The following is a 14116-nucleotide window of genomic DNA, read 5'->3' on the forward strand; positions in this document are numbered from 1 at the left end:
ATAGGCAAGTGATGGTGGCCGACTCCCTTGCTATAGCAAGCTCTGAAGAAATAGGCTTTGCTTTTCTTATTTGGTGGGTCTTCATTTATTTCCACAAAAATGAGAAAAAGGCTGGGACACAGCCTTATGGAACACCAGATTCTAAGGAAAGGGCAGAGGAAGAGGGGCCCGCAAAAGGGACTGAGAAGTAGTGGCCAAACAGTAAAGAGTAAAGCCAGGAGAGTGCGGTGTCACAGAAACCAAGGGCAAATCTTCCAAATGGAGGGGAGAGCTCAACAGTGCCAAATGTTACTCAGACAACAACTGAGTAACAACAGGGCCAAATGTTACTGGCACTGGCTGCACGGCCTGTGGACTATGGGGCAGTCCCTGTTCCAGGGCCGTGTGCTGCTGGTCATCAACACACTGGGCTGTGGTGTGCTTATGGTAGCCCGGGACAGTGTGTGACAGTCCTGGGAGGTCTACACCCAGCCTGACCAGATGTTCCACAGGTGGCACTCAGTGAGCATGCTTGCAGTGGGTGGCAGCATGGATCCTTTCCCACACTACTGGTACCTCTGGCTGGACTGCCTACTCCCTGTGTCTGGCCTCTGTGGCCTCCTAAATGCCCTCAGGAAGGTCCTCATGGATCGATCAGCTGGTAGCCTCTCCCATGCTGAGCACATGACACGTCTTGGGCCTTGGCTGCCTGGAAGGCCAGACGCTGGGAGAGAGCTGCCAGGAGCTGCAGGACAAGTTCTGGGAATTCTACAAGGCTGACTGGTGCATGTGGCCGGCTGCGCGCTAGCGAACTTTCCCTTTGTGCACCCCCCTCCTCCCAGTTCTGAGTCACCTACATCAGTCGCCTGACATTGGGCTGGGACACATATCTGTCCTACCTGAAGTACCAGTTCCTCTAACAGCCCAGGCTATATGGCCTGGCACCTGAGCAGACTAAGCTGCCCGCCCCCAGGGACAAGATGCACGACTGACTCCCAGAGGGAGGCCAGAAGTTTGAGACTAGCCTGGGCAACATGGCAAAACCTTGTCTCTACAGAAAATACAAAAATTAGGCTGGGCGCCCGGCCTTATTTATGTATTTATTTCATACACCTGGAATTTATTTTGGTGTAAGGAATTAGATAGAGATCCAATTTCATTTTCACCAAAATCACAAGCCAGTTATCCCAACACCATTTATTATACAATCTATCTTTTCACCAATGAATTAAAATATCTGTCAATTACTAAATTGTCCATAGGCAATTTTTTTTCTGAACTTTCTATTGTGTTCCACTGATCTAGTTGTCAGTTTTGAACTGGTATCACTGTTTAATTCCTATAGCCTCACAATGTCTTTCAATAAATGCTAAGAATAGTTGGTATGCATTACTCATTTTCAGAATTTTCTTGATTATTTCTAGATGTTTACTCTTCTAAAGGGATACAGTTTAGAAATGTAATATCAACTAAAAATTATTTGGGTTGCATTAAATTTATAAATTAATTTGGAGAGTATTAACATTTTAATGAATGAGTTTGCCCATCCAGGAACCAGGTATGTCTCCCTTTTTATTCAAATATGTTATATCCAGCCAGGTGCGGTGGCTCACACCTGCAGTCCCAGCTACTCCAGAGGCTGAGGTGGAAGGATTGCTTGAGCCCCAAAGTTGGAGACTGCAGTGGGAAATGATCGCACTGCTGCACTCCAGCCTGGGTGACAGACTGAGATCCCAGTCTAAAAAACACAAAACCTGGCCGAGGGCAGTGGCTCATGCCTGTAATCCCAGCACTTTGGGAGGCCGAGGCGGGTGGATCACCTGAGGTCAGGAGTTTGAGACCAGCCTGGCCAACATGGTGAAACCCTGTCTCTACTGAAAATACAAAAATTAGCCAGGCGTGGTGGGGGCCACCTGTAATCCCAGCTACTCAGGAAGCTGAGGCCATAGAATCGCTTAAACCGGGAGGCAGAGGTTGCAGCGAGCCGAGATCACGCCACTGCACTCCAGCCTGGGCGACAGAGAGAGATTCCATCTCAAAAAAAAAAAAAAAACCCACAAAACACAAAAACCCCAAATATATTATATCCTATAGGGGAGCTTCTTTTTTTTTTTTTTGAGACGGGGTCTAGCTCTGTCACCCAGGCTAGAGTGCAGTGGTGCAATCTCAGCTCACTGCAACCTCTGCCTCCCAGGTTCAAGCGATTCTCCTGCCTCAGCCTCCTAAGTAGCTGGGATTACAGGCGAGTGCCACCATGCCCAGCTAATCTTTGTATTTTTAGTAGAGACAGGGTTTCACCATGTTGGTCAGGCTGTTCTTGAACTCCTGACCTCGTGATCCGCCCACCTCGGCCTCCCAAAGTGCTGGGATTACAGGCGTAAGCCACTGTGCCCGGTCAAGAGGAGTTTCTTAACTATAGAGTGAGGTTTCCAGAAGGTACAGTAGAAAGGTTTTGAAGGAAGCAAAGCAGTTCAAGGTTGGCTCAAGGGAGGGAAAATGCAGAGTTGTAAGAAATACAGGTGAGGCCAGGCGCAGGGGCTCATACCTGTAATCCCAGCACTCTGGGAGGCTGGGATGGGAGGACTGCTTGAGTCCAGGAGTTCCAGACCAGCCTGAGCAACATAACGAGACCTCATCACTACAAAAAAAAAAAATTAAAAATTAGCCAGTTGTGTTGGTGCATGCTTGTAGTCCCAGCTACTCAGGAGTTTGAAGTGGGAGGATCTCTTGAGCCTTGGAGTTTGAGGCTGCAGTGAGCTATGATACTGCCACTGCACTCCAACCTGGGTGACACAGCAAGACCCTGTCTCAAAAAATAAAAAGAAATACAGGAGCAAACATATGATAAGAGGAGCTTATATAAAAGATGGTTACTGTATTAGTTATCTATTGCTGAGTAACAAATGGCCACAAATTTTGTGGCTTAAAACAACATTTCAGCCAGGCGCAGTGGCACACACCTGTAATCCCAGCACTTTGGGAGGCCGAGGCGGGTGAATCACCTGAGGTCAGGAGTTTGAGACCAACCTGACTAACATGATGAAACCCCATCTCTACTAAATACAAAAAAGAATTAGCCAGCGTGGTGGTGCATGCCTGTAATCCCAGCTACTTGGGAGGCTGAGGCAGGAGAATCGCTTGAACCCTGGAGGTGGAGGTTGCAGTGAGCCGAGATCACACCATTGCACTCCAGCCTGGGCAACAAGAGTGAAACCCCATCTCAAAAAAAGAAAAAAAAAGAAAAAAGAAAAAAAGAAAGCCACAACATTTCTTCATCTAATAGTTTCTGTAGGTTAGGAATCTACACATAGCTTAACTGGGTCCTCTGCTTCAGGGTCCCTCACAAGACTGTAATCAAGGTGTCATCCAGGGCTGGAGTCTCATCTGAAGGCTTGACAGAGGAAGGAGCCATTTCCAAGATCACCTGGTTATTGACAGATTTTCAATTCGTCAAAGACTGTTGGACTGACAGCCTCAGTTTCTGGCTGCATGCTGCTCTTCAGTTCCTTGCCACATGGACCTCCCCAACATGGCAGCTTGCTTTGTCAAAGCCAACAAAAGAGATAATCATAGTCTAGCAAGCTAGAAGGCATAGTTGTATAGTTTTGTTGTTGTTGTTGTTGTTGTTGTTTTGTTTTTTGAGACAGGGCCTTGTTCTGTTGCCCAGGCTATAGTGCAGTGGCGTGATCACAGCTCACTGCAGCCTCGACCTCCTGGGCACAAGTGATTCTCCCAACCTCTTGGGTAGCTGGGACTACAGGTGTATGCCACCATGCCTTGCTAATTTTCTTTTCTTTTCTTCTTCTTCTTTTTTTTTTTTTTGTTGTTGTTGTAGAGATGGGATCTCACCATGTTACCCAGCCTGGTTTCAAACTCCTGTGCTCAAGCGATCATCCTGCCTCAGCTTCCCAAAGTGTTGGGATTACAGGTGTGAGCCACCACACCCAGTCAGAAGTCACAGTTTTTGTTTGTTTTTTTTTTTTTTGAGATGGAGTCTCGCTCTCTCGCCCAGGCTGGAGTGCAGTGGCCCGATCTCGGCTCACTGCAAGCTCCGCCTCCCGGGTTCACGCCATTCTCCTGCCTCAGCCTCCCGAGTAGCTGGGACTACAGGTGCCCACCACCACGCCTGGCTAATTTTTGTATTTTTAGTAGAGACAGGGTTTCACCGTGTTGGCCAGGATGGTCTCGCTCTCCTGACCTGAGGTGATCCACCCGCCTCGGACTCCCAAAGTGCTGGGATTACAGGCGTGAGCCACCACGCCCATCTCACCCCTTTGTTTAATCCCCTCCCCTTGAGTGTGGGCTGACCTAGGTACTTGCTTCAAACTGATGGAATGTGTCAAAGGTGATAGGATTTCACTTAGTGATTAGGCTAGTAGCCTAATTACACTGGAGTGATTTATCCAAAATCCAGAGATATGCCATTTTCCCTCTTCAATGGCTTCTCCCACCATTTTCCTCCCGTTCTGGGTTCTTTTTTGTTGTTGTTGTTGTTGTTGTTGTTGAGACGGAGTGTCGCTCTGTCACACAGGCTGGAGTACAGTGGTGCGATCTCAGAGGCTCAACGGCAACCTCCAACTCCCGGGTTCATGTGATTCTCCTGCCTCAGCCTCCTGAGTAGCTGGGATTACAGGCGCAAGCCACCACGCCTGGCTAATTTTTGTATTTTTAGTGGAGATGGGGTTTCACCATGTTAGTCAGGCTGGTCTCAAACTCCTGACCTCGTGATCCACACGCCTCGGCCTCCCAAAGTGCTGGGATTACAGGCGTGAGCCACCATGCCCGGCCCCTCTCTGGGTTCTTATCCTGGCTCAGTTATTACTAGCCAGTAAGTCAACCTTACTTCACCTCCTAGAATTATTGTAGGGATCAGAGAAAATGTTTGTGAAGCTCCCAGCACACTGTCTGGCACACAGTAAGTGCTCACTAAATGCAAATTATAAGCTGTTATTATCCTTTCGACTGTTCCAGCCCATCCTCAATTGCTAGTCACCTGTACTTCTGCTCCTTCCCCTGAATCTCTGTGGTACCACATCCCAAGGTACAACTTGCTTTCAGAAGACACCAACGCCCAACAACTTTTAGAGGCAGATATTGCCTATTTCCCAACACTTCCAACAAAGAGCATCTGATTGTCAGTAACGTGGCTTCGCTTTTTTTTTTTTTCAGACAAGAAAGCAAACTCTTAAAATATAGCTATAACACCTAGTGCCCAAATCTAGGTTACTAAATGCCATTCTCTAGTAAAAAGAGACAGGGCTCCTTGGGAAAATGGCTGGTTCCAGGGCTGCAGCAGGGAAAGTATAAGATGGGCCTGCAGCATCTTGTGGTGCCAGAAAACAAGGAATTGTTCAAAGAGAGATGAAGATATGTCCAAGGACACAGGAGATTAGAGATGTCCTACTGGTCAAATATGGGACATTTGCAAATCAAAATAAAGAATAGTTTAATGTGTTATAACCCACTGAGTAAAGGAGACAACCATAGTCCATGAGGATATAAATAAATAAACGTAGGAGAAAGAAAAGTGCTCCCTTATACTGGAAAGCCAACCAAGACAGGTCAAAAGAAAGAAAGATGGCATTTGAAAATCAACATTTGTCGACCTCGGCCATAATAATTTTTCCAGGTGAGAATTGTCAGTGAACAGTAAAACTGGTGGGTGAAAGTTTGAGTAACAGTATATTTACATAAGCCCAATGCATCTCCCTACAAGATACTACAGTAACTTTACAGCAGAGAAACCCTATGGACACTACCTTAACCAAGTGATGCAAGTTTGCATTGCCATTAATGGGACAATCAGACATCATGTATATCCTGATATGATGCACTGAAAGAGACACAGCATCACTTCTGTGAGATTCCTACCAAAATGCATAACCTGAGTCTTATTATGAGGAAGCATCAGACAAACTCGAATTGAGGGACTGTCCAAAAATAACTAGCCTGCACTCTCCAAAAATGTCAGTGTCATGAAACACAGAGAAAGACTGAGGGACTCTTCCATATGGAAGGAGACTACAGAGCTATAATAACCAAATGCACATTATTCAGAGGATTTTTTTTTTTGCTATAAAGGCTATTGTTGAGGAAATTTGTGAGTTCTAAATAAGGTCTGTAGATTCTATATATAATAGTATTGTTATTGATGTGAATTTCCTGATTTTTGATAATTATTCAGTGTTTATATAACACAATTCCTTATTTTAGGAAATACTCATTGAAGTATTTAGGTATAAAAAGGCATCATGTCGGCTGGGCGCGGTGGCTCACACTTGTAATCCCAGCACTTTGGGAGGCCGAGGCGGGCGGATCACAAGGTCAGGAGATCGAGACCACGGTGAAACTCCGTCTCTACTAAAAATACAAAAAATTAGCCGGGCGTGGTGGCGGGCGCCTGTAGTCCCAGCTACTCGGAGAGGCTGAGGCAGGAGAATGGCGTGAACCCGGGAGGGAGAGCTTGCAGTGAGCCGAGATTGCGCCACTGCACTCCAGCCTGGGTCACAGAGCGAGACTCTGTCTCAAAAAAAAAAAGAAAAAGAAAAAAGGCATCATGTCTGCAACTGACTATCAATTGGTTCAGGGGAAAACAGAAATATATATAAAGAATAGACATATAAAGAATATATATAAAGAATACACATATAAATAAATATAGATAGATACATAGATACATCAATAGATCAATGGAACAGAATACATCTATGAGACAGAGGAGGAAACAGGGTAGGCTAAACAAATGTGATAAAATGTGAACATTTAACAAATCTAGGTGAAGAGTATACAGCAATTCTTTGTACTATTCTTGAAACTTTTCTGGGCCAGGCGCGGTGGCTCACACCTGTAATCCCAGCACTTTGGGAGGCCGAGGCAGGTGGATCACAAGGTCAGGAGATCAAGACCTTCCTGGCTAACACAGTCAAACCCCGTCTCTACTAAAAATACATAAAAAATTAGCTGGGCATGGTGGTGTGTGCCTGTAGTCCCAGCTACTCGGGAGGCTGAGGCGAGAGAATGGTGTGAACCCAGGAGGTGGAGCTTGCAGTGAGCCGAGATTGCGCCACTGCACTCCAGCCTGGGCGACAGAGTGAGACTCCGTCTCAAAAAAAAAAAAAAAGAAACTTTTCTGTAAGTCTGAAATTGTCAAAATAAAAATTCAAAAAAATCCTAATGGAAAAAACAGCTAAAAAACATCTACAGCCGGGCACAGTGGCTCACGCCTGTAATCCCAACACTTTGGGAGGCCAAGGCGGGTGGATTTCTTGAGGTCAGGAGTTTGAGACCAGCCTGGCCAACATGGTGAAACCCCGTCTCTACTAAAAACACAAAAATTAGCCAGGCGCAGTGGTGGGCACCTGTACTCCCAGCTACTCAGGAGGCTGAAGCAGGAGAATCACTTGAACCAGGGAGGCAGAGGTTGCAGTGAGCCACAATACACCACTGCACTCCAACCTGGGCGACAGAGCAAGAATCCATCTCAAAAAAACAAAAATCCCAGCACTTTAGAAGGCCAACGTGGATGAACTGCTTGAGCCCAGGAGTTTGAGACCAGCCTGGGCAATATGGCAACACCTAGTCTCTACAAAAATTAGCCCGGGTGTTGGCACGCACCCATGGTCCCAGCTACTCAGGAGGCTGAAGTGGGAGCAGTGCTTGAGCCTGGCAGGTTGAGGCTGCAGTAAGCCATAATTGTACCACTGCACTCTAGCCTGGGCAACAGAGAAAGACTGTACCTCCAAAAAAAAAAAAAAAAAAAAAGCCAGGCGCGATGGCTCATGCCTGTAATCCCAGCACTTTGGAAGGCTAAGTCAGGTGGATCACCTGAGGTCAGGAGTTCAAGACCAGCCTGACCAATATGGTGAAACCCTGTCTCTACTAAAAACACAAAATTAGCTGGGTGTGGTGGCGCATGCCTGTAATCCCAGCTACCTGGGAGGCTGAGGCAGGAGAATCACTTGAACCCAGGAGACAGAGGTTGCAGTGAGCTGAGATCGCACCATTCCACTCCAGCCTGGGCAACAAGAGCACAACTCTGTCTCAAAAAAAAAAAATCTACAAAAAACCTATAGCTAGTGCCATATTTACTGGTGAGAAACTAGAAGCTTTCTCCCCAAGGTCAGGAACAAGGCATGGATGTCTGCTCTCACTACTTCTATTCAATATTATACTAGAAGTCCTAGCTAATGCAATACAACAAGAAAAGGTACACAGACTAGGATGGAATAAGTAAAATAATCTGTTTGCAGATGACATGATTGTTATGTTTAAAATCCCAAGGAATCAACAACAACAAAAAAAACTTCTGGAACTAATAAGCAATTATAGCAAGGTTGCAGGATACAAGGTTAATATATAAAAGTCAAGTGTTTTCTTTTTTTTTTTTTAAATAGAGACAGGGTCTCACTATGTTACCCAGGCTGGTCTTGAACGCCTGGGCTCAAGTGATCCTCCTGCCTTGGCCTCCCAAAGTGCTGGGATTACAGGTGTGTCCAGCCTCAAGTGCTTTCTTATATACCAGCAATGAATAATTGGAATTTAAAATAAAAAACACAATATAACATTGGCACCAAGAAAATGAAATATTTAGTTATAAATCTAACAAAATATGTACAAGATCTACATGAGGAAAACTATAAAACTCTGATGAAAGAAATCAAAGAAAATATAAATAAATGGAGAGCTATTTATTGTATATAGATAGGAAGATTCAATGTTATCAAGACGTCAGCTCTTGCCAACTTGATCTATAGATTCAGCACAATCCCAAACAAAATCCCACTAAGTTATTTGTTGGGTATCAACAAACTAATTCTATTTTTTATGTTTTTTTTCCGAGACGGAGTCTTGCTCTGTCACCCAGGCTGGAGTGCAGTAATGCGATCTCGGCTCACTGCAACCTCCACTTCCTGGGTTCAAGCAATTTTCCTGCCTCAGCCTCCCCAGTAGCTGGGATTACAGGCTCCCGCCACTGAGCCCAGCTAATTTTTGTATTTTTTTTTTTTTTTTCTTGAGATGGAGTCTCACTCTGTCGCCCAGGCTGGAGTGCAGTGGCTCAATCTCGGCTCACTGCAAGCTCCGCCTCCCGGGTTCACGCCATTCTCCTGCCTCAGCCTCTCCGAGTAGCTGGGACTACAGGCGCCCGCCACCACGCCCGGCTAATTTTTTTTGTATTTTTAGTAGAGACAGGGTTTCACCGTGGTCTCGATCTCCTGACCTCATGATCCGCCCGCCTCGGCCTCCCAAAGTGCTGGGATTACAAGCGTGAGCCACCGCGCCTGGCCTTAATTTTTGTATTTTTAGTAGAGAGGGGGGTTTCACTATGTTGGCCAGGCTGGTCTCGAACTCCTGACCTAGCAATCCACCCACCTCAGCCTCTCAAAGTGCTGGGATTACAGGCGTGAGCCACCACGCCCGGCCACTAATTCTAAATTTTATCTGGAAAGGCAAAGGACCCAGAATAACCAACACAATATTGAAGGAGAAAAACAAAGTCAGAAGACTGACACTACCTGACTTCAAGACTTACTATATAAAGCTACAGTTATCAAGATAGTGTGGTATTGATAAAATAGACAAATAGATCAATGGAACAGAATAGAGAGCCAGAAATAGACACATAAAAATATAACTGATTTTTGACAAAGGAGCAAAGGCAATTCAATGGAAGAAGCACACTCTTTTTGATAAAATGGTGCTGGAACAACTGGACATCCACGTGCAAAAACATTCATCTAGACACAGACCTTACACCTTTTGCAAATATTAACTCAAAATGGATCATAGGCCTAAGTATAAGACAAAAAAATATAAAATTCCTAGAAGGTGACATAAGAGAAAATCCAGGTGACTTTGGCTTTAGCAATGACTTTTTAATTTTTTTTTTATTTTTTTGACACAGGGTCTCACTCCATCACCCAGGCTGGAGTGCATGACATAATCTACACTCACTGCAACCTCTGCCCCCCAGGCTCAAGTGATCCTCCCACGTCAGCCTCCCAAATAGCTGGGACCACAGGTGCACGCTACCATGCCCAAATAATTTTCTGTATTTTTAGTAGAGACAGGGTCTTGCCATGTTGCCCAGGCTGGCAATAACTTTTTAGATACAACACCAAAAGCACAATGCATAAAAGAAAAAACTGAGGAATTTGGTTTCATTAAAATTAAAAACTTGTGCTCTGCTAAAGACACGTTTAAGAGAATGAAAAGACAAGCCACAGAATGGGGAAAATACCTGCAAAACACATATCTAATAAAGAACTGGTATCTAAAAGATACAATTACCTCTTAAAACTCAACAATAAGGCCAGACCTGGTGGCTAATGCCTGTAATCCCAGCACTTTGGGAGGCCAAGGTGAGTAGATTGCATGAGTCCAGGAGTTCAAGACCAGCCTGGGCAACATGGCAAAATGCCATCCCTATAAGAAAAAACAATAATAATTTTTTTTTTTTTTTTGAGATGAAGTCTTGCACTCTCGCCGGGGCTGGGGTGCAGTGGTGTGATCTCGGCTCACTGCAACCTCCGCCTCCTAGGTTCAAGTGATTCTCCTGCCTCAGCCTCCTGAGTAGCTGGGATTACAGGCGCCCACCACTACGCTCAGCTTATTTTGTGTATTTTTAGTAGAGACAAGGTTTCACCGTGTTGGCCAGGCTGGTCTTGAACTCCTGACCTCGTGATTCACCCACCTCGGTCTCCCAAAGTGCTGGGATTACACGCGTGAGCCACCACGCCCAGCCAGTAATTCTTCTTTAAAAAGAAAAAAACCCTCAACGATAAGAACGTAAACAATCCAATTTAAAAGTGGGCAAAAGATCTGAACAGACACCTCAGCAAAGAAGATATACAGATGGTAAAGAAGCATATGAAAAGATGCTCAACATCATGTATCATTAGGGAATTGAGAATTAAAATAACAATAAGATACCACCACACCCCTATTAGCATGGCTAAAATCCAAAACACTGACAGCATCAAATGCTGACAAGGAGTGTAGAGCAACAGGAATCCTCACTGCAAAGTGGGAATGTAAAATAGTACAGCCACGTTGGAATAGTTCCTTACAAAGATAAACATACTCTTACCATATGATCCAGCAATCATGCTTCTTGGTATTCACCCAAATGAGTTGAAAATTTATGTCCACATAAAAATCTGCACATGAATGTTTATAGCAGTTGTTTTCAAAGTTGCCAAAACTTGGAAGCAACCAAGGTGACTGAGAAAACACACCATGGTACATCCATTCAATGGAATATTATTTGGCAATAAAAAATGAGCTATCAAGCCATGAAAAGACATGGAGGAAACTTAAATGCATATTGCTAAGTGGAGGACACTAATCCTTCTTTCATACTGTAGGCTACATACTGTATGATTCCAACTATATGACAATCGGGAAAAGCCAACTATGGAAAAGTAAAAGGTCAACAGTTGCCAGGGGTTTGAGGGAAGGAGAAAGGTGACTAGGTAGAGCACAGAGGATTTTTTTTTTTTTTTTTTTGAGATAGAGTCTTGCTCTGTTGCCAAGCTGGAGTGCAGTGGCACGATCTTGGCTCACTGCAACCTCCACCTCCCAGATTCAAGCAATTCTCCCGCCTCAGCCTCCAGCACCCAGCTAATTTTTGTATTTTTAGTAGAGACAGGGTTTCACCATGTTGGCCAGGATGGTCTCAATCTCTTGACCTCGTGATCCACCCGCCTTGGCCTCCCAAAGTGCTGGGATTACAGGCATGAGCCACCATGCCCAGTCAAGCACAGAGGATTTTTTAGGGCAATGAAACTACTCTGTATGATATTGTAATGGTGGATACATGACATCAGACATTTGTCAAAACCCACAGAATGTACAATCCCAAGAGTGAACCCTAAAGCAAACTATGAACTTTTGTTAATAATAATGTACCAGGCTGGGCGCAGTAGCTCACGCCTGTAATCCCAGCACTTTGGGAGGCCAAGGCGGGTGGATCACGAGGTCAGGAGTTCAAGACCAGCCTGGCCAACATGGTGAAACCCCATCTCTACTAAATATACAAAAATTAGCCTGGTGTGGTGGCGCACACCTGTAATACCAGCTATTCAGGCAGCTGAGGCAGGAGAATCACTTGAGCCCAGGAGGTGGAGGTTGCAGTGAGCCAAGATCGCACCACTATGCTCCAGCCTGGGTGACAGAGTGAGACTCCGTCTCAAATAATAATAATAATAATAATGATGTACCAATATTGGCTCATCAGTTTTAGCAAATGTATCACATGTTAATAATTGAGGAAACTGTAGTAGGGTGAAGGGGTTTATGGGAACTCTGTGCACTTTCCACTCAATTTTTGTGTAAACCTAAAACAGCTAAAAAAATAAAGTCTAGGTTGGGCATGGTGGCTCATGCCTGTAATCCCATCACTTTGGGAGGCCAAGGTGGGAGGATCACTTGAGTCTAAGAGTTTGAGACCAGTCTAGGCAATATAGGGAGATCCCGTCTCTACAGAAAATTTAAAAATTAGCCGGGCATGGTGGTGCATGGCTGTGGTCCCAGCTACTCGGGGGGCTGAGGTGGGAGGTCAAGGCTGTAGTGAGCCATGATCACACCACTGCACTTCAACGTGGGCAACAGGGAGAGATTCTGTCTCATAAAATAAACAAACAGGCAAAAAATAAAAATAAAATCTCTATATTTTTATTAAAAAATGGAAATACTGATATATGCTACATCATGTATGAACCTTGAAAACATCATGTTAGTGAGAAGTCAATCACAGAAGGCCACATTTTGTATGATTCCTTTTATATGAAATGTTCAGAACAGGAAAATCTACAGAGATTGTCTACAGTGGTTGTCTAGTGATGGGGAATGGGAACACTGGGGGGTTATGGCTAAGGGGTATAGGGTTTCTTTTTGGAGTTGATATGGTTTGGCTCTGTGTCCCCACCCAAATCTCATCTTGAATTGTAATCCCCAGATGTTGAGGGAGGGACCTAGTGGAAGGTGATTGGATTATGGGGGCAGTTTCCCCCATGCTATTTTCATGATAGTGAGAGAATCCTCACGAGGTCTAATGGTTTTATAAATGTTTGACAGTTCCTCCTTCACACGCACTCTCTCTCTCCTGCCATCATGTAAGACGTGCCTGCTTCCCCTTCCACCATGATTGTAAGTTTCCTGAGGCCTCCTCAGCCATGCAAAACTGTGAGTCGATTAAACTTCTTTTCTTTATAAATTACCCAGATTCTGGCAGTTCTTTATAGCAGTGTGAAAATGGACAGGAGCAATGAAAAATATTCTAAAATTGATTGTGGTGATGATTGAACAACTCTATGGATATACTAAAAGCCATTGAATTCTATACTCCAAAGGGGTGAATTGTATGGTAAATGAATTATATCTCAATAATGCTGTTTAAAATGACAAAAAAAATAGCCACACACACTTGTGTAGCCTTAGAATGTTCACACAAAGGTCCTACAAAAAACTGGTAACAGTGGAGAGCCCCAGTGGAGATCTGGGGAACTGAGGATAAGGAGTGAGAAAGAGACAGTTTTCACTGTATAACCTCTTGTGTCACTTTAAGATTTTATCCTATGTGTGCATTACATACTCCAAAATTCCCCTCAAATACTATTGCTTCCCAAAAGCCTACCCTGCTTTCCCTTACTTCTCTCAAACAACAATCTCTCTTTATGCTATCTCCCAAAATAAGACACAGAGAAAATCAAACCTAAAACCTGGCCAAACAAATCTAAACAAAGCAAGAAAAAAATAAAATAAATGCCAAAACCCACGCAGAAAGGGATTCTGTAAGTATATCCACTCAATGGAGTATTTTGTGGCCATTTAAATGATGTTTATAAAAATTTTAATGGGAAACGCTTATGTGAAAATGGCAGTATGGAATTGAACATACAGCATGATCCCAAATATGGTTTTTCTAGGCCTAGATAAAAGCCTAAATACACCAAGATGCTAACATTGGTTGTATTTTGATGGTAGGACGTTTTTCTTTCCCTAAATTTTCATCAATGAACACATTACTTCCGCTGGGACAGAAGTCATCATTAGTTTGTTCAAGGCTCCTCTCTTGATTCCTTTCGTTTGTTAATTTTATTTTTTCTCCTGTATTTCTACTCCCTTTACACTCAAAGAC

The 14116-nt window shown here is 44.3% G+C and overlaps 1 pseudogene; it reads left to right on the forward strand.

Annotated features, from left to right (window-relative positions):
• The first annotated feature begins 285 nt into the window (after positions 1 to 285).
• Positions 286 to 899, forward strand: LOC129475315 (mpv17-like protein 2; annotated as a pseudogene).
• The last annotated feature ends 13217 nt before the right edge of the window (positions 900 to 14116 follow it).

This window comes from Symphalangus syndactylus, chromosome X (genome assembly GCF_028878055.3).
Source record: "Symphalangus syndactylus isolate Jambi chromosome X, NHGRI_mSymSyn1-v2.1_pri, whole genome shotgun sequence".
NCBI lineage: Eukaryota > Metazoa > Chordata > Mammalia > Primates > Hylobatidae > Symphalangus > Symphalangus syndactylus.